This window comes from Oryx dammah, unplaced genomic scaffold (assembly GCF_014754425.2).
Source record: "Oryx dammah isolate SB20612 unplaced genomic scaffold, SCBI_Odam_1.1 HiC_scaffold_8, whole genome shotgun sequence".
NCBI classification, from domain to species: Eukaryota; Metazoa; Chordata; class Mammalia; order Artiodactyla; family Bovidae; genus Oryx; species Oryx dammah.
Window position 1 is genome coordinate 8,922,674 of NW_024070192.1, and position 22,969 is coordinate 8,945,642.

Here is a 22,969-nt window from a genome sequence, read left to right on the forward strand (position 1 = left end):
CTGTGAGGTCGAATGGCCCCTGTGGGAGTAGGATGGCCGCTAGAGAACACCGTGAACTTAAAAATAGTGGAAGCAGTCTATACAGTCGTCACAGGAGAGCCAGGACACCCGGATCAATATCCATATATTGACTCATGGCTAGGGTTAGCTCAAGACCCTCCTACTTGGACAAGGTTCTGTATCCAGAAGGGAAAGGGAAAAATATTAATGGCACAAAAATTGACTGATGATAAAAAAGGAAATTCTACAGGATTTGGACGGGGATGGCCTGCCCCCTCCCTCATACTGGATAATGACGCGCCTGCTTCGCAGTGCTCCACCAGGACCGGAGGCCGCCTTAACGCCCGATCCAGGGCCAGGTGAAGTTCCTGCAGCAGCCGCTGCTCCTCCACCAGCTCTCCCGGAGGTCGTAGAGCTGCCACCTCGGCAGGCTCCGATCCCAGTGACAGAAACCTCTGGCCAACCCTTCCAGGATCCGGCTCCAGCCTAACCGCCCAAGCTATACCCACCTCTCCCGGTGAGTACTGACAAGAAGGGGAGGGAGATGTTGGAATTAAGCAGAGACTGCGCTCTGCCAGTGGAGAAGGCAATGGCACCCCACTCCAGTACTCTTGCCTGGAAAATCCCATGGGCAGAGGAGCCTGGTGGGCTGCAGTCCATGGGGTCTCTAAGAGTTGGACACGACTGAGCGAGTTCACTTTCACTTTTCACTTTCATGCATTGGAGAAGGAAATGGCAACCCACTCCAGTGTTCTTGCCTGGAGAATCCCAGGGATGGGGGAGCCTGGTGGGCTGCCGTCTCTGGGGTCGCAGAGTCGGACACGACTGAAGCGACTCAGCAGCAGCAGCAGTGCTCTGCCAGAGAGCCGGAGGGAAAGAAAGGAAACAGGAGATTTGCAATGCTACCTGCTGCTCTGGGAAAGTCTATCTCAGGCCCTCCGGAAAACCTCATCTGCCCCAGGGACAGGAGAGTCCTTCAACTGGTCCCAGCGGAGGCCCCGGACCCTGTTACAGCCAAAGCAGTGTGCTGGTGCCGAGCTTTTGGCCACTGGAAGAATGAATGCCCTAAGGCAAGGAAGGAAGAGGAAGCTCCCGCAGTTGTGGGGCTTGCTGACTTGGAAATTAAATAGGGCTGCCAGGGCTCAGAGATATCAGGTCCCCGAGAGCCCACGGTAACCCTAAAAGTAGGGGACCAAAACAGAGACTTCATGGTGGATGCAGGAGCAGAACTGTCAGTAGTAACAAAACCTGTGGCACCACTGTCCAAAAAGACTACCGCTGTAACTAGGGTACCGGGAGAAGATATGATTCAACTGTTTTGCCAGCCCAGAAGATGTCAGATGGCGGGGCACCAAGTGATTCATGAATTCCTCTACATTCCTGAGTGCCCCATACCGCTGTTGGAAAGAGACTTGCTCTCCAAACTAGGAGCACAAGTGACTTTCTCTCCTGAGGAGAGGCCCACCTTCTGGATGGACACTATGACTTATTTGCTCTCTCTCTCTCAATACCACCCCAAGATGAGTGGAGGTTGCATGAGCCTCCAAAGAAAGAACCGGGTGGGCTAGAAGAGCGTGAGAGAGAGCTAACTCAATTATTCCCTGAGGTCTGGGTGGAAGACAACCCCCCCCCCCCCCGTCCTCCCAGGCTGGCTAAACATCAAGCCCCAGTGATAATAGAACTCAAACCAGGCACCATCCCAGTTAGAAAGCGCCAGTACCCGCTACCGATAGAAGCCTGGGCCAGCACATTGCCCCACATCAATAGATTGAAACAAGCGGGCATTCTAGTAGAGTGCCAGTCGGCTTGGAATACGCCGATCCTGCCAGTCAAAAAGGAAGGAGGACAGGACTATAGGCCTGAACAGGATCTCAGGCTAGTCAACCAGGCTACTGTGACTTTACACCCTACTGTTCCAAACCCCTATACCTTACTTAGCCTCCTCCCGCTGAGGACTAAAGTTTATACTCGCCTAGATCTCAAGGATGCCTTCTGCGTAAGCCTCGCCCCAGCATCACAGCCCATCTTTGCCTTTGAATGGGAAGATCCAGTCGGGGGCACCAAGCAACAGCTCACCTGGACTCCCCCACAAGGGTTTAAGAACTCCCCAGCCATCTTTGGGGAAGCCTTGGCTTCTGACCTGAACTCATTCCATCCGGAAGAGTATGGATGTTGGCTCCTACAATATGGGGATGACCTGCTGCTGGCCGCTGAGACCAAGGGAAAATGCTGGGAAGGGACAAAAGCACTGCTCCAGCTGCTGATGGAAGCAGGATCCCGGGTGTCAAAGAAGAAGGCACAGATCTGCAAGGAGGAGGTACGGTATCTGGGGTTTGTTTTAAAGCAGGACACAAGGTTCCAGACCCTAGTTGGGTCCTATATACTGATGGCACTAGCCTGATAAAACAGGGACAACGGCTGTCAGGTTAGCCAAAGCGGAAGGGGCCGTCAAGACTGAAAAGGGATGGTGGGAATTGCCAAGTGGCAAATTATTGGTACCGGAGGAGCTGGCACACAATCTGGTAAGCCAAACACACCAAGCGACCCACCTAGGCCATGCTGCCGGCTCACAGGTTAATGCTGCCTCTCGGGTATTCAGACAAAAACCTCCAGGTATTCAGCTGAAAGGCATGCTGCCCTTTGAACACCTGGGAGTGGAATTCACTGAAATGAAACCTCACCGACACTACCGTTACCTGCTGGTCATGGTATGTACGTTCTCGGGATGGGTAGAAGCTTTTCCTACCTGGACTGAAAGAGCATCAGAAGTAGCCCGGTGCCTGCTTAGGGAAATAGTTCCCAGATTTGGACTTTCTACCAGCATTGGTTCAGACAATGGCCCAGCTTTTGCAGCTGATTTAGTACAACAAGTAAGCAAAACTTAAGACATCAAATGGAAACTGCACACTGCGTATAGGCCCAGAGTTCTGAGATGGTGGAATGAACCAACTGGACATTAAAGAGACTCTCCAAGTGGAGCATAGAGACTGACTGCTCCTGGGTGGACTTGCTTCTGACAGCTCTGCTCAGACTCAGGATGACCCCACAGTCCCAAGGCTATTCTCCATACGAAATTGTGTATGGGAGGCCCCCTCCCATAATAAAACAGGTGTCAACAAATTTGCCTCAGGTAAGGGGGTATAGGATTTCACAGCAGATGGAACTGGGTAAGGTAATAAATCGGGTAACTAAGTTTGTACAAGAAAAGGTGCCGTTCCCCCTTGGGGAACAGATTCATGAGTTTACGCTTGGTGACCAAGTATGGGTCAAAGATTGGAAACATGATTTGCTAGCCCCTTGGTGAAAGGGCCCTCATGTTATTCTAACTACCCCTACTGCAGTTAAAGTTGCAGGTATTGTCTCTTGAATCCATCAGATGAGGGTGAAGAGAACATACCACGCAGACCCAAAAAACACTGAGTGGACTGCACAGAGGGACCCCGCTGACCCTCAAGAGACTAAGACCAACCTTAAGAAGAAGGAAAAGAAGATCCTGGACGAGCGCCTTCAGAATGAAGCCGCACGATCAACTCCTGCTGCTTGGCTTTATCAACGTGATTTTGAATTTAACTTCCATTTCAACTCAGGACAATGTGTTCATCTCATGGGCACATTCCGACGCAGACTTCCACAACACTTCCAGCAGCTGGGTACGTAGGGCTATGCCTCTGTCAGTGATGGAGGGACTTCCTTGGTGGGTGTCACCGCTCTGCCATGGAGATTTTAAACCACTCTGCTCTTTTCTGGGATGACAAAAAGAGACTTTCCTCTCTCTTGTCAATCATAACCTCTCCTTGCTCTCTTGATGTAAGACCTGCAGTCAATAGAGTCAGGTCATGGGGTTACATTTGATATATGCCAGTGTAACAAAACCCTAACCTACAACAAGCCCCAGTAAATCTGCCTTGTTTACATGCTAGGTGGACAAGATCCGTGTTTCAGTGGTATGAGTATATTGCTGCCTTATTTGTACCCTCTGTAGGGACAACAGATATCATGATTAAAGTAGAGGCCTTGACTAATTTCACAAAACAGGCCCTCCTAGATAGAACAAAAGCTATCCAAGCCTTAAATGAAGAGTAAATCCAAATGAGAAAAGTGGTAATTCATAATAGAATGGCTTTGGACATACTCACAGCTGCTCAAGGAGGGACCTGTGCTATAATTAAGGTTGAATGTTGTGAATACATTCCTGGCTTTTCTGGCAATGTATCGACTGCTTTAGATGACATGAAAAACCAGGTAAAAGCAATGTCAAATGAAAACATTCCTTTCTGGACTTCAGTCCTATCTTGGGTGAAGGGTGATTGGTGGAAAACTATATTTATCACTGTTATAGTTGTCTTGATAGTTCTGCTTTGTGGACCCTGAGTTTTACAATGTATTATGAATTTTGTAACCCGAAGGTTGATGTCATTCTCCCAAATTGGGGGTCGGAGAGCCAGGGTGCAATATATCCCTATGATTGATGCTCATAATATGAGTTAAGAGCATCAGGAGGGGTGAATGAAGGAGGAAACAGACAGAGCTGGACTCCACCTTAGGCCAGGCTGCGAACATTAGGCTACACACATGGTCACCGCCCCACGCACTCTGAACTATGTGCCCGGTGTCTATAGAAGCGGCAGACCAATGGGAAAGCAGACCCCCGGAATAAAAGAGCCTCAGGACTTGGACTTGGACTCTCCGTTGCCTAAAAGAATATGCTAATTATCTCTGTAACAGAACAAAGTCATAAATTCCATTATGTTTATCGGACTATGACCACAGTCCTATTAATAAATGTCCACTGTTCATCTAGTCTTGTGACACACGAATCATGGGTTAACTTTGATCATATCTCCCTTTTATCTTGTCCAGACTAGTTTCAAGGAATTTGGGGAGGTGGGTTTGAGCAAGTATACTTAGGGTATATAAGGTTTTCGCAAAAACTGGTCGGGGTCCTTGGCTAAGAGGAGACTCTGCCTTGGGCCCGCTGGTGAAATAACCTGCACTCCACTATCTGCATTGTCCTTCTGAGTGAGTTTGTTTCCCGGAACGCGTGGCTACAACAGTTGCAGAGAAGATGCTCTAGGCATTTGGGCTTCAGCAGTTGTGGTACACGGGCTTACCTGTCCCTTACATGTGGAATCTTCCTGGACCAGGGATTGATCCGCGGTCCCCTGCACTAGCAGGCAGATTCTTATCTACTGTGCCACCAGGGAAGTCCAGATGCAGTTATCTTAATCTCTGTGTCGGTCTGATAGCCAGACTGAGTGACGTTTGAGGTTCGGGCGTGGCCAAGGACACATACTCAGAGCATTTAGGGAAGAGTGAGACAAAGAAACAAGGATGGTTCCACCCAGCAGGAAACCTTCCAAACACAGCCAGGTACCCCAGCAGAAGGAGAACTAATGCCAAGCTTGGCCGTTCTGGCCGCATCAAAGCACAGACTGGGATTGGACTTGAGGGTCATGCAGCAGAACCGGGTGGTACTGGATTCTCTGGAGATGCTCCTTTCATGGCAAAGAAAACGGAAACTCTTCCTGGATACCCATGGCTGCTCCTGCTACTGCCTCTCACACCTTCATCCCTCCCTCCTCGCCAAGCAGAGGAAGAAGAGAAACGTTTGAGGGACCTCCCTGCTGGCGGAGTGGGTAAGAATCCGCCTGGCAAGGCAGGAGACACAGGTTCGATCCCTGGTCCTGGAAGATCCCACATGCTGCGGAGCAGCGAAGCCGGTACTCCACAAATCCTGGGCCTTCGTTCTAGAGCCTGTGCTCTGCAACCAGAGAAGCCCCTGCTGGCTGCAACTAGGGAAAGCCCTTGAAAAGCAACCCAGCACAGCAAAAAAAAAAAAAATTAATTAAAAAGGGTTGGCAAAAATGTGAAGAGGTTGCCCTCCTCATGTCACAAAAACAGAGAGAGAAACATTCCAGACCTCCTCCCCATTCCCAGAGAAAAGGGGGACCCCGTTCCATCCATCTTGTCTTCTCAGAGGGTGGGGCAGCTTACCTGCCCCCCAGCAGCCCCCAATTCTCCCTCTTCCAACCCTGAGACTCCCCCCTAGGCCCTTTCTTTCCAACACACCCGTCCCCACCAAGCCCCCACCTTCAGCTCCTGCGGCTGACAGCCCTTGGCTGCCCCCAGGAATTAGGGAACAAGCATCTTCACTTTCCACTTGATCCTGGGACCTCCATCCCCACCCCACCCCCCAGCCTGTTTCGGGTACAAAGGCAGACTTTGTTACCTTCATTATAGACTATAACACAAAAACATAATAAAATAAAATGAATGTTTTCTCAGTGAATATCCATTAGATGAGTTACTGTTGTAATTGAATAATGGGATGGGAAACTACAGCAAATTACCGAAGTATATAATTAAAGTAAATCTATGTTAAAGTCCTTTATCGCTTAGTGTTTCTCAGTTCTCAGACTCTCCCCACCGCACCCCTCCCCCGCTCTTTTTCTGAGTGTGGGGAGGGGGAGGGGCGCTGTGGATCCCTTTCAGGCTTTCAGTGCGCGCATGCATGCTCAGCCGCTCGGTTGTGTCCGACTCTTTGCGACCCCATGGCCTGTCCACAGGGCTATGCAGGGAAGATTACTGGAGTGGGTTGCCATTTCCTCCTCCAGGGGCTCTTCCTGACCCAGGGATTGAACCTGTGTCTCCCACACCCCCTGCATTAGCTGGTGGATTCTTTACCTCTAAGCCTCCTGGAAAGCATCTGCCTACAATTCGGGAAACCCGGGTTGGATCCCTGGGTCGAAAAGAAACCCTGGACAAGGAAACGGCAACCCACTCCAGTATTCTTGCCTGGAAAATCCCATGGATGGAAGAGCCTGGTAGGCTACAGTCCATGGGGTCGAAAAGAGTCAGACACGACTGAGTGACTTCACTTCACTTCAAGCCTCCTGGGAAGACCGAAGCTCTCAGTACCTGGTTGCAAATACAGCTCCCCTGATTCTTTAAAGGGAGAACCTTGTGCCTGGCAGGCCCCAGGCTGGGCTCCCCCTGGCAGAGCAAAGATAACTGAAAGGTACTGGCTGGGATAAGATCCCAGCACCCACCTCTGCTAGATCCTCAGGGGTGAGGGTTGAGTTTTGCCCTAAATGCTGAACTGATTAAACTGAGGCAGGGTGGTGAAGGGGGAAAGGGTGGCATCAGCCCTGAGAATGCCCTTCATGAAGGACTGATGTCCCTGACCTCTGGATCTCAGACTTGCTAGTAACTGTCAGTTTCAAGATGGTGTTGTGGTTAAGAGGCAGCAGAGAGTGAAGACTCAGAGAGGTTCAGGATTTGCCCAGGGTCATACAGCGACAAATTGCAGAATTGGGATTAGATCTAGTCGAGTACTTGATGCAAGACCACCCACGAAGCTCCCCGAAAGGGATTCTTGTCTGCTGCGCATAGAAGTACTTTACAATGAGCCTGTCAACTACTGCCCATGTGAGGTCAAACATAGCTGTGGTTTCCATCACTGTTTTCTACTTTCTGGAATTCAGTGTCAGGGGGACCAGGGTGGGCACAGTTAAACCAAGCCTATACAAAGCTCTGTTTCAGTTTCTCTGCTTTCTAACCTGGAAAGAGTAAAGACCCTCTAGGGTGAACCCCCTTCATCAGAAGGCCCGGGGTAGGCCCTGGGGGGACACAATGAAGTCCCCAGACTCTGAACTTAGCCTGGCCTGCCATGTGAAAGAGGTCTGCAGGCTGCAGGAAAGGGCCGGCTGAGCCTGCGGTCGCCTGAAGGGATCAGAATGACAGAGTTTCTGTAGCTCATTCACACTCAGAGCAATGCATAGCCACCTTTCTGAGCACTCAGGACCATTGCACTACTGGCTGCCACAGAAAACCAAGTGACCCAAACTGAGATTAAACCACAAGAGCCAATTCGTTAGCACAGCAAGCTCTTGGCTTAAGAGAGAGAATGACCCCCCAGAAAAGGAAGGAGAACTCCCTTGCCCATTGGCAGTTTTCCCAGGGAATGTACACCCTCAGGCCAGCCAATCCTGCCCAAACCCCCCCACCCCGCAGCCCTGGGCAGGGGTCCTGTCCTCCTCCAGCAGGGCCCCCTCTTCTTCTCCAGAGGCAAGGAGCTGGAGGAGCCCCCCTCCCCACCTCCACAGGAGAATGAGTTGAGAGGTGTGGGCTCCGCAGGCAGAATGTGGTCCTATGCAAATGAATGCAAAGTGGATGCCAATCCGAGCCTGCTCTTTCTGAATCTCCCCTTGTCATCTGGTTGCTGAGTCGCCGCAGCCCTCCCGGCACTCTGAAGGCCGCAGTCTCCTTCCAGCTTCGTGTCCATCAAGGGCAGCAAGCTTTGGTGATGGAACAAGTGGGCAGGGCTCTGTGGAGGGCACGGGGCTGCCCACCCACTGCAGGGTTGGCCTGGCCAACCCTCGGGATGCCAAATTTCCTAGAGCTCAGGCCGCTGCCATGCCCTCCTCCGCAGCCATCCTTTCTGGCTCCAGGGTGGTACCCAAAGATACACACCCCCAAAGCCTCAGTGAATAGTCTATCTTAAACATGCAGTGGCTCTGGAATGCAAATACCACCCTGCCTCTCTTTAGCTACAAGGAGTGGTTGCTGAGCCTGTGTAGTACTGAGGGGCGAATTCTCTGCCAAGATTCCAAGTTTGCAGCAGGCTTGGGGCTATTTCCAGCCCCAGAGAAGAGTCGAGTGGGGAAACACCTCCAGGCCTCCAGGACTGCACCTCAAAACCACACTCAGGGACACTCAGACAGGACTCCTCCCTTCCCACCAACACCCCCACGGTCCTTTGCCTGCTGCATCACATTCAAAAACATAGAGCTCTTCCAAGGCAAGGATCGTCGTTCACAGTGAACACAGGACACAACACAGCCCTGGGTGAGAACAGGATGATTCACCAAAACAGCCAGGAAAGCCGGATCTAGACACCATAGATGCCCTCCCGCACCAAGAAACCGCTGGTATCACCAGTGATCATTAGTAAGCCCCTTCAGATGATGCTGGCTGCAGCAGACCCAAGTGTGTTTCTGGGGATCTTCCCAACCCAGGGTTCAAACCCACATCTGCTGCATTGGCAGGAAGGCTTTTTTACCACTATTGCCACCTGGGAAAACTTCAAGTGTACTTCTTAGAGCTAATTAACACAGATGGCAGGAATTGGAGGGTTGATCCAGAGGCCACAACTATAGAAACGGAACACACAAACAAGTCTGGGGAATTTCCCTGGTGGTCCAGTGGTTAGGACTCTGCATTTTCACTGCCTAGGGCACAGGTTCGGTCCCTAAGATCTCACCACCCACATGGCCAAGATTAAAAAAAAGAGTCTGATCTGCCTCAGGACCTCAGGACTGGAGGCATCTTGTGTGACCTTGGAGTTATTCATTAACATCTCTGGACTTCCGTTTCCTCATTTGTAAAATAAGAAAAATCTTATCTTGCAGCTTTGTCATGTAAATTGCATGATTAAACTAAAGCTGTGCTTTATTGTGAACTCTCTGGTCTAAATTAAATCCTCTTATACACAGTGTTTCATTTATTCACTCCATGAGGAACGGGGAGGTACTATCTCTATCTCATATGTGAAGAAGCTCCTAAATTGTTCATTCATCCAGCATCATGCAGCTAAGAAGTAGTCAGTTGCATCGGCCCAAGGCATTTTGACCCCAGACTTGCACTTTGTGGGGTTTTTTTGTTTGTTTGTTTTCGTTTGTGCTGTGCAGCATGTGGGATCTTTCTTCCCCGTCCAGGGATGGAACCCTCGGCCCCTTCATTGGAAGCACGGAGTCCTAATCATCGGACCACCAGGGAAGTCCCAGCCCGCACTGTGAATCACTCTCTCCTGGTTACCACCCTTGCTGTTCAGCACCTGGAATAGCATCAGGTACACAAATGCTTTCAACAAATGGTGGCCTCCCTCTCACACCAAGCCCTGGCTTCCACCCACCCAATGGCTGTTTCACCCAATGGAGAAGAAAGAGGTAGGCACGACTCACATCCCTCCCCAGGCCTGTCTTGTCATCCCGGATGGCTGAAGAAATGAACAGACCACCCAGGGAGCCAGATACATTCACCCAGCACCTCATTGATCTGTCCTGTTTGGGGAGAGGCCAGGTCTACAGAAAAGGCGGATGCACCCAGGTTGAGGAGGGCAAGTAGGGAGCTGCAGTTTCCCCCTGAAGCCTGGACTAGCCTTCCAAGCTATAGCCCTTTGCTGTTTGAAAGAAAGAAAAGGCTTTTGTTGTAAGAGCCCTCTTTAATGGGGAGGAAATGCTGTCTCGTCAAAAGCCCAGGGTGGTAACACTTCCCTAACATAATACAAGCTGGTGACAATGTCTAATGAAGACTTTTATGATAGGAATGTAATTGTGTAAAAAAAAAAAAAAAAATGATTACAAAATTGGTTTCAATGCTTTGCGATCCAAGAGTTCATTTGTTTCCTCATTCATGCACTAAATAAGCCCCTAATTAATCTTGAACCTTGGAGAAAGGAGACTAGATTGCCATTTTCTCCATAAGAACGCACTTCACATTTTGGAAAGTTTGAAGAGGCTCTTAAGCATTTTTCTTTAGTGGTATTTTATCAGTATTTTAGAGAGGCCTCATTAGGTTGCTGGGGCTGCTAATTGCATTACCATATTTTTAAGCCTCCTAGGTACCAGGCAAATTCATCTTTCTCCAAATTCTCCGGTTAATTTGCTGGTTTGACAGGTCAGAGACCTGGAGGAAGGGAAGGGAAGCCGAGGGCTGATGCAGGTTCCTCTGGGCTGCCAGCCCGTGACCAGAGGAGAGAGACCACGTCACACCAGCAAGCCACCAAGCTTCAATCTCCTTCCGCAGAGATTTTAGCTTCAGAAGTCATTGTGCTGTCCTTACTCCTAGGCAAGAGCAATAGTAGTAGTGAAAGTCACTCAGTCGTGTCCAACTCTTTGTGACCACATGGACTTGTTGTGCCCAAGTCGCGAAATCTCCCAGTGACCACAAGGGAGCCGATATCCGATGCAAAAGCAAGAGAGTTTTTATTACCGAGCTCGAGCTGGGGCTCCCACCGATACCGACGCAGCAGCTATAGGGAGGAGCCCTGAGCTCTGGGTTACATTGCTTATATAGGGTATTGTCGCGCGAAAAATTTGAAAACCAGGAGTCTCCCGGTCTGATTGGTCACCTTCTGGTGAAGGGTTAGGTGTTGAGTTCTGATTGGTTCTTGTTTCCCGGGCTTGATTCGAATTTCCTGGGCTGGCCAAGGGTTCTGATTGGTTCGCAGGTGGTGGGGTGAGGTCAGGGGATTTCCAAAGGCTCCTGGATTTCCAAAGACTCTTTTCCCGAAACCTTACAAAATGGAGTAGCTTAGATTCTTCAGACTATATCCCCCCAGGCTCCTCTGTTCATGGGATTCTCCAGGCCAGAATACTGGGGTGGGGAGCCATTCCCTTCTCCAGGGGATCTTCCCAGGCTGGAGATCGAACCCAGGTCTCCAGCACTGCAGGCGGATTCTTTACCGTCTGAGCCACCAGGCCTCCAACTTTTCAGGCAAGAAGAGAAAAACAAGAGGAGTATGTGTATATGTGTGTCTACAGATAAATATGAACACATGTGTATATATGTGTGTATGCTACTGCTAAGTCGCTTCAGCCGTGTCCAACTCTATGCGACCCCATGGACTGCAACCCACCAGGCTCCTCCGTCCATGGGATTTTCCAGGCGAGAGTACTGGAGTAGGGTGCCATTGCCTTCTCCTATGTGTGTATAGAGAGGTATAAATATATGTGCATATAAATTAATATATGTATATGCATGCACAGATAGCTATGAATATATGATATATGGATATAAATGTATATGTAAATAGATATGAATGTGTGTATGTATTTGTATACATATATAAACATATGTGTAGATAGGAATATATGTATGTATGAATATATGTGAGTGTATAAATAGATGTGAATATGTGTGCATATGTGTGTACTTATTCAGAGCAATAAGCATATGAATAGACAGGAATATATGTATATGTGTGCATAGTTATAAATATACATGCATATAATGATATATGTATATGTGTGCATAAATATATATGGCTAAATGAATATATGTGTATACAAATAGATATGCATATGTGTGTATGCATAAGTATATATAGATGTATGTGTATATATGAATATATATATACAGACATATGTATACATAGATATGAATATATGTATATATAATGTTTATATAAATAGATATGAGTAGACATGTATATCTATATATGTATAGAGATATATACAGAGAGCTATAAATATGTGTGTATATATGAATATATGTACATGTGTGTGAACAGATATGAATGTGTGTGTGTGTGTGTGTGTGTGTGGTGAGCCAAGATGTCATTTGTCTGGATATTTCTCCTCTAAAGAAAATTTCAATAGAAACCTCATTCCCAAATTCAGGCAGCTGAGCGGGTAAAGGCTGGCACTCCTCTGAGGGTTTCACACACATTTTTTTTCCATCAAATCCTCACTTCAACCTGGGGAAGACTTGACTGGTATTTCCCTCATTTTACGGAGCAGGAAATGGATTCTCAGAGGCTCTAAGTCCCAGTCTCTGGAGTGGAGGAGTCAGCCTTTGAAGCATGGCCAGCAGCCTCGAAGGTTGATGTGTTTGGTCATTGAATAGGGGTCAGGAGCCTCGGAGGCAAACAGCCCTGGGTCCAAACCCCGGCTCTGATCCCCAAACAAGTGAACAAGCGTCTGAACCCCTCTGAGCATCCACTCCCTAAATATAAGACGAGAGATGAAGTCCACCTGCCAAGGTAAAGAGATGAGATGAAATCAAATACGTATGGTCATTAAGTCCCTGTCTGGCCACGAGCTGCTCACACCTGTGAGGACCGGAATGGGCATTTGGACTCCGTGATCCAAGGCAGGGACCCCCATCCTCAGCAGACCCCTTCCAACACCCAAACCTGGGTATTGCCAGCCAGCGTCACTCGGAGACTTGGGATGGAGACAGTTCCTGTCTTTTGGCTTGAAAAGACCTACCCTGTTCTCCCATTCCCAGTGACCCCGTGGACTGTAGCCCACCAGACTCCTCCGTCCATGGGATTCTCCAGGCAAGAATCCTGGAGTGGGTTGCCATTTCCTTCTCCAGGAGATCTTCCCAACCCAGGGATCGAACCCAGGTCTCCCACATTGTAGGCAGATGCTTTAACCTCTGAGCCACCAGGGAAGCCCCAAACCTCATCCCTAGTGTTGTCAAAATAGATGCTGTACTGCGTCAGGGTCCCAGATGGCAGTGAAAGTCTCCCCTCTGCGCTTCATCGTGGGTTTCCCATAGTCGTTTTTTCTTTTTAGCATGAGTGCTGGGTACCCGGCAGCCACTTTCATTAAGAGCCCCCTTGGATGCTTTCCCATCGCCTGCTCCCCAGCCTAAGGCCTAGCCCTCCAGCCTCAGGCTACCGTAGAAATAATGTGTTGGGCCTGGAGGCAGTAGACAGAGGTGACCCAGAGGCTGCACTCAGGACGGGCTCTCCCGTTCCCCGATGGCCACCTGTGGGGTGCCAGGAACTACCAGGAGGGGGCTTTAATCATCCCAGCAAGTCCCAGGGAGGGGGCGCTGCTTCTTGTGATAGAGACTCTGTGTTAATGCAAAGACCTCTGGAGATGGACAGTCCTCTCCCTGCTGGGGACAGTTCCTCTCTCAGAGGGCCATCTGTGTCTGTTAAGCACAAAATAAGGAGACGCCTTGACTGGACCCCAGGCTGCTGGGCGAAGGCCACCTGTCAGGCTACCCTGCCATAGGAGGAAGAGGACAGCAGGTGCCTGGAGGAGTCTCCAGGGAAAACTACTCCATCAGCACTAGTCATATGACTTTCCTCCCAATACCTGGGTTGGTGGGAAGCCAGGTGTCCAAAGGGGCCCCCAGGATTCTAGAACAGTGGTGTTCTTGCCTGCACGTGCATGCTCAGTCGCATGGATTCTCTGTGATCTTAAAGACTGTAGCCTCCAGCCTCCTCCTCTGTCCATGGGACTCTCCGGGCAAGAATCCTGGAGTGCCATTTCCTCCTCCAGGGGATCTTCCCGACCCAGGGATTGAACCCACGTCTCCCGCATTTCCTGCACTGGCATGTGGGTTCTTTACCACAGAGGCAGCTGGAAAGTCCCTGCTGTTTCCTGTGGCACCACCCTAACCTTAGCCCTCTGTAGGGAAGGCCCGCCCTTGGCACCCTCGCCTGGGGATGACACCCTGATGGCTCCACCGGGCAAAATTTCAAAGCAGAAAAGTAGAGAAGGACCCCGGATGGCCACCTTACTCTCTGAGGCAGGACCATTTGTAAAGCATTTGCTGACCAACATTACCATCATTTTATAAAACAAAGGACCTGTTAACGCCAAAAGGGAGAAAGGATATAATCTCAGAACAGAGGGCAGGTCTTCAAGTGACCGTGAAATCTAGTGCTATGGACAGCTCACCTTTCCTCTTCATTTTGATCGGATTGCGTCCAGCATTAGAGGCTGGATCAGTGTTTAGGAGGATGGCCCCAGCTTAGCGGGGGATGGAGGCCAGGCCAGGCAGGAGGGAGGTGGGGGGCTCCTGGTCAGCAGGAGATGCTGGGTTCTGATGCAGAAGAAAAAGAGGTGCTTGGGTCCTCACCAGGAAACCCACCGAGGAGACAGCTGAACTCAAGAGCGGGGAGCCAGCCACGCTTGGATGGGATTTCACCCAGAAAGCTGAACAAGAAACCAGAAGTCTTAACGATCCCCTCTGGACACTGAGACTCTTTCAGCCTCTCAGTTAAAGAACCGAAGACAAATTGTGCTCAAGGCTGGCTCTTAGTCAAAGCTCTAATATTACACTGACATGGATTTCATTTTCAAGGAGCGTGTCCCATGAAGCCAGGGCCAAAGCAAACAGAAGATCCCACATTCTCAGCCACCTCCCCATCTCTGCCCCCAAATCCTCACCATGTGAAAACATCCACTAAGGGACCCTGGGTGGCCAGCCCGTCGCCCACCCCCACCCACTTCCACCACCCCCACCATCCCCATCCACTCTCCACCCATCCACCCACAACCCTCATCCACCTCCCATCCACTCTCCACCCATCCACCCACCCTACCACGCTCCACCCATTTCTACCACCCCCACCCACCTCCCCCGACTCACCTCCCATTCACTATCCATTCAACCATTCACCCACCTCCCACCCCCCATCACTGTGAGCTTAGTCTCTCAGTCGTGTCCAACTCTGTGACCCCCATGGACTATAGTCCACCAGGCTCCTCTGTCCATGGAGATGGTCCAGGCAAGAATACTGCAGTGGGTTGCCATGCCCTCCTCCAGGGGATCTTCCCAATTCGGGAATCGAACGGGGGTCTCCTGCATTGCAGGAGGATTCTTTGCCAGCTGAGTTACCAGCCACACACAACCCCCCACCCCCACCTACCTCCCATCCACTGTTCAGCCAGCCACTTCCCACCACTCCCCAGCCACCTCCACCTCCCCCCACTCACCTGCCATCGCTATCCATCCATTTCTTACCCTGCACTCAGTTGTTCGGTGCCTTCTCTGTGCCAGGCACACACAACCACCAAAAGCCCCCCACTTGTGGCCCTTTCATCCACCAGACAAGGTTGGAGCAAAGAGGGATGTGCCTTGAGGCTCCTCCCCCTGCCCTTTAACCCCTTGCTTCTCTCCTTGCCCCTCCCACTCTGCCTTCTCTTTGTGGGTTCTCGGAGAGCTGCCACTGCACCTAAGGGAGCTGTTTAAGCACATAAAGGGTCAACCCCAGGAGTCTCGGCTCTGGCTGATGTTAGAATCACCGGAGGCAGTCAACCTGCTGAGGTCCAGGCCTCACCCAGAGACCTGACTTCACAGCCTAGGGGGCGCCCAGGGGTTCCACTGTGCAGCTCAGAGAACCTCTGGCACTAGAGGCTAGCCACTTCAGGCTACTGTGCCTCAGGAATTGCCTCTGATGAATGAGCTCTGGGCTCCCAGTGGTGCAGAACGGGGCAAGGCAGGGAAGGCAGGGCAGTCCTGGGGGTCCCCAGGAGATTCCACCCCTCCCCTGCTCCTTACTCTGCCAGTCTCCCCACAGCCACCCTGGGCTCCACACTGGTTCATCTTAACCTGCGGGAAGATGTGCACACGAGATCATTTACTAATAACTGCATTTTCCCCCCCAATGATTTTCTTTTTAGAATAGAAATTCGAACCAAGTCAAGGTTAGTATGCCTCTATTAAACAGCTCCTCCTTGGGTGCTCCTTATCCAGCATGCATTCCCGGGGAACCTTAAAGAAAGGAATAACTCCATACCTGCCTGACCAAGGGCGGGAGGTTCATGGGATGTTCCCCTGTCGTGTGGGACATTTCTGTGTGTGCCTCAGTTTCCTTGTCTAAAATGGGAGACTAACAGTATCTCCCTGCTAGGGTTGGTGTGAAGATTAAATGAAACTTGGGGCCAAGCCTGGTCCACTATGTTAGCTTACTGTCATCATCACCATCATTTTCACTCATGCACAAACAGGAGGGGCTAAAGACTGGAGCCCTGCCCCCCAGCCTGGGATGCCTATGAAGTACACATCTGGTCACTTCCCCCTCTCTAAATCTCTCTATGGCTCTCCAGTGTCCTCAGACAAAGTCCTTCAAAATCTGGTCTCTGCAGACCTTGACAACCTCCTTTCAGACTGCACACCCCCACCCATCCAGCCACGCTGGCCAACTTCATTGGAGGAGGGGACTTCCGTCAGCACAGGGGTTAGTCCTGAAGAAAGCTTGTTCCTAAATCAGCTCAAAGCAGCAGGATGAGTTTGCATAGCATCTGATCAGAATCGGCCTCAGGCGGTATCCTCCAGTTAAAGGGCAAAATGCAAATAACAAATTCTGAAATTAACAGCAGCCAAGATGACTTATCAGGTTCAGGGAGCTCTCCTTTCCGTAGCCAATGCTGCCTGACCGTGTCTGCAGTGGTTCCCCGGCTTCCTTTCTTGCCTTATTGCAGGGGCCTTATCTCGTTCAACATTATTATTTTTTTAGAGGATAAGATAGCAGTGTTAGCTCTACACAGGATTATCAGCCTGCACAATTGCCGTTACCTGTACTTGGTATTCACTGTGAAGGCAGAAAAACCTTCCAAGACTTGTGAAACCAATCTGAAGCAGGACTGGGGAAGGAGGGGGTAGAGAACAGAAAAGCAAGAAAATTAGCTGAGAGCTAAGGTGTAAAATATTATCCTAATTAAGTATGGGGGAGGAGTTAATGAGCTAGTTTTTTTTTTTTTTTTAATGCACTGTTTTCCTTTTCTTTTTTTCCTTTTTGCAAATTGTGTTCTTGTATGTTTCCTGATGACTGATGTGATGTATTCTTGGCTTTCTGAGCAAGAAAAGTCATCAGGGTTTCATTTGTTATGTTTATGCCAATAGAAATAAATCTCAGCCGTGGTGGAGGAGGTTGTTCACACTACACTCGCTGTCTGGGGAGGCCTGCTGGTTGAATCCCTGGTGGGTGGGCAGAACTGATTCAGGGTAAGATACACTTTGGCCTTATTGATCACAAAGCTTCTTCATTACTTCTGTGGGGCTGCAAATCAATAGACAGGCCCAGGGAAACATAATAGATTTTTTTTTTTTTAGAAAATCAATTAAACAGAATATTTTTTTTGCAGAGTTGAGTTTGCACGGCCATTGTCTGGAGCACTGTCTAACATGTTTAATGGGGTTTCCTTCTAAGGACTGCCTGATCGTGACCAAGTGGCAAAGCCTTGTTCAAAAGGTCAAATTGGAAAGAAAAAGAGAAGATGGTCTGGAAGAAGCAGAATGCACCCTGTTCAGGCCTGCGACCTTGGTTCTACCGCCTTCCTAGAAAGCCCATGGGTCAAGTGAGCAGAAGCTGCCAGCATGCCTCCTCTCCGGCTAAAAACGTGGAACCGAAACTTCCTGGAAAGCCCAGATTGATGTCTGAATTTCCCCATTCCAAAAGCAGAAGGAAGCTCGGTGGGCATAACAGTGAAATACAGTCGGACTGGGGCTGCCAAGGTTAGCCGGCGAGCTGTATACTCATCCCTCTCTCCCAAGGACACAGCTGGAGACTCAGGGACACTGAGCTCAGGAGGCAGCTGTGGCCTCAGTCAACTGGCCACACACACTTGAGCTTTTTTTTTTTAGATCATGAAGGCTGAGCGCTGAAGAATTGATGCTCTTGAGCTGTGGTGTTGGAGAAGACTCCTGAAAGTCCCTTGGACTGCAAGCAGATCAAACCAGTCAATCCTGAAAGAAAACAAACTTGAATATTCATTGGACGGACTGAGGCTGCAGCTGAAGCTCCAATACTTTGGCCACCTTATGTGAAGGGCTGACTCACTGGAAAAGACCCTGATGCTGGGAAAGATTAAGGGCAGGAGGAGAAGGGGGTGACAGGGTGAGATGGTTGGATGGTATCACCAACTCAATGGACATGAGTTTGAGCAAACTCCCAGAGATGTGACGGACAGGGAAGCCTGGCGTGCTACAGTCCATGGGGTTGCAAGGAGTTGGACATGGGCTTTGTGACTGAACAACAAAGAGAAAGCAAGCAAATTCCCATCATGCCACTTGTAGACATGCATGTCCCCCCTCAGCCCTGGTCCTTAGCAGCTGAGACTGGCGTCATTCTGCTCCCTGGACTTCAGCCCTCTTGCCACTTTCTTCCTGGTCTGGGATGATCCTAGATAACATCTATTAAAAAAAAAAAATCCTCTTTCCACTTCTGGCAACTCTACAAAGGACTCAAATTGACATGGTGACATGGTGTGGAACCCTGCAGGATAGCCGAGCTGAAAGTACTCTGGCAACGGCAAACGTAAGGAATTATTATATATGTTTCTTTTTTTTTTTATTTTTTTTTATTTTTTTTTATTTTTTTTTTTTTATATATGTTTCTGACGGTACATAATAAATAACTAAGCTGTAATTCCAGAGAGGAGCCTGGTGATGACATTTAAAAATCTCCCTTAGCTTTGTTCTTGTGGTTCATGTCATCAGAACCCCAGGATGGAATCTCAGCCTGAATTTATGTCCATTTCACGGGTACGTGTTATTTAACATGATTGCCTTTCGCCCAGCTCTTCTCCTGGGCTTGTCGTTTGGTGACTCGGATGTTCCACCTGGGACTTGCCTTCTTCACACCCCAGCCCTGAGCAGCTGGTACCCTAATCTAAGTGCCTAGATCACTTGCATCACTAAAGGGGCACGATGCTTTGGCTGTGAGATTCTGAACTGAATCTGGAAAGCTGGGGCAAAACATGAAGCCCGGATCCCTTTCTGCAGGGCCAAAAGAGAATCAGAAAGATCCCCCAAACTAAACTGCAGCACCAGGCTGAATCTGCCTGGAGACTGACATCTGCCTGAAAATGGAAATGCCCATCTCCTTCAATGACGAGCATCTGCCCACCTGTTTCCCTTGTCTCTCCAGCCAGGTGGACAGCAGGACTGGGTACTAGAGAAGCATGCTTTGTTTAGGGAAAGGGGAGCATTAGAAAGCAGTGCTGTTTGAAGACCAAGTGGAGGGTGTTTTTGAACCAGCAATTGAGGGGAAATTACTTTTCCAAGACCATGTTTTCAGCCTGGCTGGATTTCGTGGTACCTATTACATGTTCACAAAAACAATGAATGACCATCACAGGCTCAGCTTTAAGCTTTCCATATTTAGCTGTTCAGAAATTCAACTTGGACCCACCATAGACACTGAATTCCAAGACCTTGAGGAAACAGTAAAAGAAAAACAATATCATTGCCACTATAAATAACGTGAAAAAAAGGAAATCTGTTTATGTCATCTTTTGGGACATTTTTACTTGGAGGACTGTGATTCCAAACTCTTACCTCTCAGAGATGGTCCCAACGGGACATTAACTCATTCAATAGATGGTCACTGAGGCCTGCCATGTGGGGTGGTGGTTTAGTTGCGAAGTCGTGTCCGACTCTTGCGACCCAATGGATTGCCAGGCTCCTCTGTCCACGGTACTCTCCAGGCAAGAATACTGGAGTGGGTTTCTGTTTCCTCCTTCAAGGGATCTTCCTGACCCAGGAATTGAACCTGGGTCTCCTGCATTGCAGGTAGAATCTTTACCGACTGACCTACGAGGGTACCAACCTCGGAACTGCCAGTTGGGGTGTGGCTAATTCACAGGAGAAGTGCCTGCCCTCAAGGACCATCCATTCTGTGGGCGAGACAGATAATAAACAAACACATATGCGTGTGATATAAACTCCACGGTGCAGGGCTTATCCATGTGTTCACTGCTGAATCTCTGGTGTCAGAAGAGTGCCAGCACATAGTAGGCCCTCAATAACTTATGGAAGAGCAGGTCTATACTGTGTATGCATGTCAGGTGATAATCATGAGAACAAGAAGGTCCTCCCAGAGCTGAGCTTCAATGGCCCTGACCCTGGAGCCAGGCCAGCTTTTATAGCCCTACAAACAGCCACACACCAGTCGTCCACATACCACTCAATCAGACCCGTGGACCCATATATAAACGTGCACACACACACACACACATCCTTGACTTGCATCAAAATGCAACTTCCCCTCCCCTGAGTCAGAACCTGTTCTCCAGCCTTTTCTCCAGTGCCAGGCCTCAGCCCTAAGGCCTCATTTCACATCCAGACTGGGTGATTTTTAACCCCCGCTCTCTATACAACAAATTTATTGGAGATAATTGTAGTAGGCTGAATAATGTCTCTCCCCCACACAAACATCCTAATCTCTAGAAACTGTTACTTTTTACAGCAAAAAGGACTTTGCAACACATGGTTAAAGATTTTGAGGATGGGCAGTTCACCTGAATTATCCCAGTGGTCTCTAAAAGTAATCACATGTGTCCTTAAAAAGTGAGCCAGGGACTCCCCTGGAGGTCCAGTGGTTAAGATTCCATGCTTCCACTGCAGAGGGCACAGGTTCAATCCCTGGTTGGGGAACTAAGATCCCGCATGCTGTGCAGGGCAGGCAATAAATAAATAAATATAGTGATATTTAATTTATAGCTTCCCCAGTGGTTCAGCAGGTAAAGAATTCGCCTGCAGTGCAGGAGACACAGGAGACACGAGTTTAATCCCTGGGTTGGGAAGATCCCCTGGAGACAGAAATGGCAACCACTCCAGTAATCTTACCTGAAAAATCCAGAACACAGAGGAACCTGGCAGGCTCCAGTCCATGGGGTTGCCAAGAGTCAGAGTCGGACACGATTGAGTGACTAAGCACTTACTTACAGTGATATGTTAAAAATGTTATTTAAGAAAAAAAGAACACGGCAGAGGGAGACTTGGGAGTGGAGGAGGAAGCTACGTCAGGACAAAAGCAGAGGTGAGAGTGAAGTCCTTTGAAGACAAGAAAGGAGCCACAAGCCAAGGAAAGGAGGCAACCTCTAGCAGCTGGAAAAGGCATGGGATTCTCCCCAAATGCCTCTGGAGGGAGCACAGCTCTGCCAACACCTTGGTTTTGGCCAGGTGACACCCATTTCAGGCTTCTGGCCTCCAGAAACACTAGGTCTGTGTGGTGTGTTTGTTCAGTCACTAAGTCATGTCCCACCTGTCGCAGCCCCACAGACTGTAGCCCACCAGGCTCCTCAGTCCATGGGATTTCCCAGGCAAGAATACTGGAGTGGGTTGTCGTTTCCTTCTCCAGGGGATCTTCCTAACTAAGGATTGAACCTGTGTCTCCTTCATTGGCAGGCAGATTGTTTACCACTGCACCACCAGTAAGCCCCCAAATCTGTGGCCATTTGTTCCAGCAGCCTTAGGAAATAACACTGTAATAAAATGTGTAACAGCCATTCTTTTCTTTTTTTTTCTACCCTGAGTGTTAAATTTTTCTCTTTGAGAACTTTTTTTAAGTAGTCTTGGATTTACAACAAAATTGACAAGAAGGTTTAGAAATTCCCCATGTACCTCCTCCCCTCACATGCACAGCCTTTATCAATAGAGTGGTACCTTTTTTTTTTTTTTAGCCAAAGATGAACTACATTGACACATCATAATTACCATGGTTCCCAGTTCATCTTAGGGTTCACTTTAAGTAAATGAGTAGTGTTGCACATTCTATGGGTTTGGACAAAAGTATAATGACATATATCCATCATTATAATGTCATTCAAAGTATTTTCACCCTCATAGAAACTTCGATACTATGTGTATTCATCTCTCTGCATACTCCTGGCAACCATTGATCTTTTAATTATCTCCATAGTTCTGCCTTCTCCAGAATGGCATATAGTTGGAATCTTTTTTTTTCTTTCTCCTTGAAAAGAGAGGTTTACAGCCTTTCCAAGACCACTCATGGCCCACCCACACATAGACCTGGCAGGCTCTAGGTGGAAACCTCCCCCGCTAAACTTGGTAGCTTTTCTTCCAATACTGAGCCATGTCCCACTGGCCCTGCCCAGCAGCCTCGTGTAGGGGCAGGGGGACATGTGTTGGGTATTTGTTCATAGCAAGGCCACACAAGTTTTGCACCCGTCTTCACAAAGAACCCAATTTCCTGCTGGGTGTGTTGTAAAGAGACGAGCCATTTCTTCAGGCCTCTGGCTCTGAGCGCACCCCAAGCCATTCATTTTCTTGATGTGTGATTTTAAGAAATCACTTTGAAAGAAGAAGAGATGCTCATCTTACAAAGATTATGCAAATTCAGTAAAACAGTTCGTGTATGAACTAAAATCGGCGCTCATAAATAAATACTTCTCGTCGCAGTTCACACTGCTTCCCTGTTTTAAATTTTAAGCCCTGACGGGGAGTCACACAATGACTGAACTGAAGGAAGTCAAGTTCTGTTTCTTCATCCTTGCAATCCCTGTGCTGACATTGTTTATTCCCAATCTCCTGTTTAAAAACAGGAAAATGCAATTCCATGGGGCTGGGACACACAAACTGCCCCCAAAGTGATCGCTAGTGACCCCCAAACCCCCATGAACTTACTCCCCAAATGAACATGAGCAGTGGGAACCAACGACACTGCTGGGCTTTTCCCAGTGTACTCCCACAAAGA

The 22,969-nt window shown here is 49.0% G+C and overlaps 1 non-coding gene across 1 annotated transcript; it reads right to left on the reverse strand.

Annotated features, from left to right (window-relative positions):
* Positions 1-22,395: 22,395 nt before the first annotated feature.
* Positions 22,396-22,527, reverse strand: LOC120867487. Its single transcript, XR_005721915.1, has one exon. It is a non-coding gene; the product is annotated as a small nucleolar RNA SNORA11 (small nucleolar RNA).
* Between the last annotated feature and the right edge of the window lie 442 nt (positions 22,528-22,969).